The following is a 5828-nucleotide window of genomic DNA, read 5'->3' as shown; positions in this document are numbered from 1 at the left end:
AAATTTTGAATTTTAATTAATTTTATATCAAATTTTGATTAATTTTGATTATTTTCGACAGATTTACATAAAGGGCAAAAAACAGTTCGACAGACACTACTAGAAGCGTAAAACCGAGAAGCAATTTTAAAGCATCAAGGCGAATTAATTTTTCAGCCTAAGACGGTCCAAATTATGTGTATTAATTTATAATATAATTACTTTTAATTTTAATCCAATTTAATTTGGGTTAAATAAATTATTATTAATTAATTATGAAAAGGGGCCCAGTTGAGCTGAACTGAGAAAACCGATCCAATCGAGCACTGGGCAGCCCAAAACTGTCCCATATGCTGAACCAATCAGCTTGTTTGTCTGATTATTTGGCTTGCAAAATGGCATTTGAAGACTCCTTCAATTTGCATTCAAACCCCTCCACTATTCATGCCCTTCAATATTTGCCCCTACCTAAAAATAGGATGTTTGAAATCTTCAAACATGCCACATGTGTGGCCGGCCATGAGGGGAGTCTTTGGCTGCTGATTTTGGCTATTTTTAGCAGTCTTCTCAACCTATAAATACTCCCTTGGCTACTCACTTCAAACACATCTCAACCCTTCTCATCTCTTCATTTCTCTCTCATTTTTCTCTCTTTATTCCCTTCCATTGTTCTTCATTTTCTTCCCCTATTCCCTTGCCGATTTCACCTTTTGAAAAAGAGTCAATAAACCACCATTTGGAGCAGCATTCAAGTGTTTGTAGAAGCCTCGGTTCGACAAGAACAAGCAGAGAATGAGGAGCGGAGCAAACTAGTTAAGCCACGGAGAAAACACCTGATTTGATTCTTATTCCCTATCCTTTTAATTTTGTTGTTGTTATGATGAACTTGTCTATGCATATTTGTGATGTTGATATGTTTAATTTAATTAATATGGCTTAAATTTAATTCATGTTAGGCTAATTGCATTTCATCTACTTAATTTATTAAAATTGTGTGTGTGTTGTTATAGGCCTCTGTAAGATGTTTGATTAAGTAAAACCACGACAGTTATTCTTGCATTACAATTGTAAGGTAACTAATAAATTAATTATTTAAAAGGATTGAAATTGTAATTAATTGACACGATACTTAATTAGTGCATGTTTAATCATCTAAGATAGCTAAGGGTTAAATTAGCAACGGTATCTAGCGATACAATAGCCTTGCATAACTTGCAAGATTATTGTGATTAAACTATTTCAAGGTAGAAATACATTGTTACCTCACGTGATCTTTTATGTGCATATGAGATTGAATTAATTGTTTGAATTGGCATAAAGATATGTACAAGAGATTATTTTAATTTCATAAGTATGCATGTGCTTTAACACATTTGCTTATTAGAATTTGTTTAATCGGTTGAATTGACAAGAGATATAGTCAAAAGATAAATGGATTTTGGTAGGTAAGTATGTTCATAAGTTAACAAATTACCGAATTGCCGTGGATTTATTTGTAACAACATGAACATGAGTTTAATAATTCTAAGTTAAGAAATGCAATTAATCTAACACAATTATGTCATCTTGATTAAAATCATCTTTTGAAATCGTGCATTGAAATTTTTATTTTTTTGTTTTTTATTAATTTGTTAAATCCTAGTTTTTAATCACTTCGTCAAATCAAAATATTCTTCTTTAACAAAGTGTTTTTAAAATTGCATTCATAAATAATTCTTTTCACAATCCCTGTGGGTACGATAACTTGACATTTGCTTGTCACTTTATTATTTGTTGTGATTGTGTACACTTGCACATTTTCGTCGTTTCAAGTTTTTGGCACCGTTGCCGAGGACTGTTTTAAAAGACAATATTTGTGAAATTATTAATTTTGCATTTTGGTCTATTTTTTGTTAAATTTTAATTTCAATTTTAATTTTTTTTGTGTTTGTTTTAGGTGTTTATGAGTTTTGATCAAATTATTGACTTACTCCTTGTAGACCCTAAAATTGAAAGGATTTTCTGACAATGGAGAAACAAGCGAACTAAAGAAGGATCGAAGAGATAAATTTCGAAAATCCAAACCAAAATCCAGGAGGAACATTCGCTTATAATACTTACAATCCGATCATTGATGCCAATGACAGAAACTGTGCCATTCAAGAATATGTCATTCCTCTATTCAACGAGCTTAATCCGAGTATTAGGAGACCTGAAGTTAAGGCACAACAATTTGTGCTGAAGCCGGTCATGTTCCAAATTTTGTAAAATATGGGTCAATTTAGTGGGATTCCTACTGAAGATCCACATATTCACCTTCGGTTATTCATGGAAGTGAGTGATTCATTTAAACTAGTCGGGGAGACTGAGGACGCCTTGAGACTGAGATTATTTCCATACTCCTTAAGAGATAGAGCACGAGCGTGGTTGAACTCCCTACCGTCTGGTTCCATAACTACATGGCAAGAGTTTTTTGAATGTTTCTTAATGAAATATTTCCCTCAATCTTTAACTGCCAAGATTTGAAATGAAATCACGTCATTTCAGCAACTTGATGAAGAATCTTTATATGAGGCATCGGAGCGGTTCAAGGAGTTATTACGAAAGTGCCCTTATCATGACATTCCTTGTTGCGTTCAAATGGAGACTTTCTATACTGGTCTTAATATTCATACTAGAATGGTGGTGGATGCTTAACGATGCTTACGAGATTATTGAAAGAACTACCAGCAATAACTATCAGTGGCCAACCAACCGAGCAGCCTTAGAAAGATGAGCAGCAGGAGTACATGAAGCGGACACACTTGCTTCTTTGGTAGCCAGGTATCCTCTATGTCTTCTATGCTTAAGAACATAATTGTTAATAGTTTCAATGGTAGCCAGTCAGGTCAACAGCCCAACTGGTTCGAGAATATTTCTTGTGAATATTGTGGAGATGGCCATTTCTTTGAAAATTTCCTATCGAATCAAGAGTCAAATTATTACATGGGAATCAGAATTGGAATGGTCCGCAATCAAATTTTTACAACTCTTCATGGCAGAATCATCCAATTTCTCCATGGAGTAATCAATGGGCGGACCATAGCGACTCTATTATGCCATTTCGACCAAATTATCCGTCGGTATATTCTTAACAAGTGCAACAACCCCCACCAACTGAATCTTCAAGTGATCCTAAGAATCTGCTGAAGGCATACATAGTAAAGAATGATACCACTTTAAGAAATCTTGAGAATCAAATGAGTCTGCTAACCAATAAACTTCAAAATAAACCCTAAGGTATTTGGCCAAGCGACACAGAAAATCCAAAAATTTTGGGCAAAGAACATTGCAAAGCAGTCTCTTTGCCAAGTGGAAAAACATTGGAGCCCAAGGTGGTTAAGGTTCAAGATGAGCCTGTTGTAGCTCAAGACAAAGAGGAAGTTCAACCAAGTGTTGAAACTCATGTATCACAGAAGTCAGATTCAGTGATCTTTGATGAGGTAAACTCTAAACCAGTTAGTTCTAATTATCTAACACCCTTATTAGATGCAAAAAAATTTCCACAGAAGAGTTGTCTGGTTAAAGCTAAGATTCCACCATTGCCATTGTAACACCCTTTAACCCGTATCCGTCGCCAAAACAGTGTTACAGAGCATTACCAAAAATTTCAAAATATTTTTTAGATAATTCTTGTAAATTACTATTCATTAACCGAGATCATTCAAAACGTCCCTTAATTGGACCCTCAAGGCCCAATACGAGCATTAAAATCGAGTCGAGACTTAATCGGGAACTCTAAGAATTTTTCGTGACATTTCAAAAATTTTCCAAGTTCCAAGGCCCACACACCCGTGTGGTCCAAGGGACACGACTGTGTTACAGGCCGTGTTCGACCCTGTTTAACTCTCTGACTTGTGCACACGCCCATGCCACACGCCCGTGTAGTAAGCCGTGTGGTTAATTTATTTAATTCGAGATTAGGTGCAGGTTTTACATAGCTAAGACACACACCCGTGTCTCTGCCCGTGCGCTCAAATCTGAGCATTCTGTTTCTCAAACACGCCCATGTACCTGGTCGTGTGTCACACACAGTCTAGACACAGGCCCGCGTGGACAAAATAAAGCCATTTCTAGCTTCATTTCTCACTCAAAAACACACCCATGACCTGCACTTGAAGCAGACATCCAGTACCAACCATTCCAAGCATTCAAATTAAACAAATTCCATCATTCATCATGGCATACCATTACATGCATACATGTCTGTAATCTTACCTTAGTTAAGTCCTCAAGTTAGACATAATTTGATCAACTACTTAACATATATGTAGCTACCATAGTTTGACATTGCCATTCCAATGGCTAGATTACAAGCATCATTTACATTTACATGCCAATATGGCCAATATCCTATACATGCCATTACAACCATAATTGATTTACCATATATACCGATATAGGCCGATGGATAGTGTGAGTGATCTCCGCCAAGCTTCCAATCCAACGAGCTTCTGATTTACTCTAAAACAGAGAAACTGTAACACCCCTTACCCGTATTCAACGCCGGAATAGGGCACGAGGCATTACCAGACTTACATTGCAAGCGAACATACAAATCAAATCATAAATTTGCATCCAAATTAAAACTATTTATATTCAATCATAAAGTCCTTAATATGTGCCTTCGATGCCTAAAACATGCTTTGGAAGTGGTTCTAGACTAAACCGACAACTTTAGGAATTTTTACAAAACTTAGAAAATTTTGCTATAAACAGGGGTCACACGCCCGTGTGGGCAGGTCGTGTGGTCACACATGCCCGTGTTCCTAACCCGTGTAACTCTCTGACTTGTAAGGCATGAACAAATTGAAGTCACACGGCTAGGTCATACGCCCGTGTGCTAGGCTGTGTGGTTAATTTAATTTTCATAAAATAGGTGCAGACTTCACACGCGCAGGACACACGCCCAGGACACACCCCCGTTCTCTGCCTGTGTGCTCAATTTTGAGCATTCTATTTCTCAAAATTAAGGTGCAGGGGACACACGGCCAAAACACATGCCCATGGGACAGGCTGTGTGTCATACAAAGCCTAGGCACACACCCGTGTGTCTACCCGTGTGGACAAAATAAAGGCTATTTACCAAGCCATTTGCCACTCTCATTTACACATACACATACACTATTTCAATGGCATAAATCATAGTATACTTAGACAACCAAACATCTACAAACATGGCCAATACATGTCAATGCAATACCATATTCTATCATACTCATGACATTTCATTATTGCCAAATCAAACATATCAATTTCACTTTCAAAACACCACTAAGACTACTTCCAACTTGCATTTACTTATCAAGATAATCCAACATACCAATAGACCAAACTCATCCATTTCACAACAAGTCATTAAGCCACAATCAACATTTAGCAAATCAATATAAACCACATCACGAAAGGGGCATTGTAACACCCCTAACCCGTATTTGTCGCCGAATAAAGGTTACGAGGCATTATCGAACAATTCACAGCTTAAGGGAGTCATTCATTACTATGTATGTTTAAGGTAATATAAACTCAATTATACGAATCATGTGTACATCTCATTTATAACGTTCAAATAATCAAATTATAACATAGATATTTACATGACAAATTCTAGGTACAAACATTAAGACATTTAAACACATATATTGAATACATGCCAAAATATCTATTTAACTTGGCAAATATCAAACATATCATTTTCTTAATTCTGCATTTGTGCATGTTAAAAATTTAACAAACTATTACATTAATTATTGTCCAAACACATATGCAACTTTAATATCATTACCATATAATGAAACATAACTTTAATGCAATATATATAATTCATATTA

The 5828-nt window shown here is 35.9% G+C and overlaps 1 non-coding gene across 1 annotated transcript; it reads right to left on the bottom strand.

Moving 5' to 3' along the window:
• Positions 1-2475: 2475 nt before the first annotated feature.
• On the bottom strand, positions 2476-2582 carry LOC128279936 (small nucleolar RNA R71). Its single transcript, XR_008270120.1, has one exon. It is a non-coding gene; the product is annotated as a small nucleolar RNA R71 (small nucleolar RNA).
• Between the last annotated feature and the right edge of the window lie 3246 nt (positions 2583-5828).

Source organism: Gossypium arboreum, chromosome 8 (assembly GCF_025698485.1).
Source record: "Gossypium arboreum isolate Shixiya-1 chromosome 8, ASM2569848v2, whole genome shotgun sequence".
Classification (NCBI taxonomy): Eukaryota; Viridiplantae; Streptophyta; class Magnoliopsida; order Malvales; family Malvaceae; genus Gossypium; species Gossypium arboreum.
This window is presented reverse-complemented; position numbering and strand designations above follow the sequence as displayed.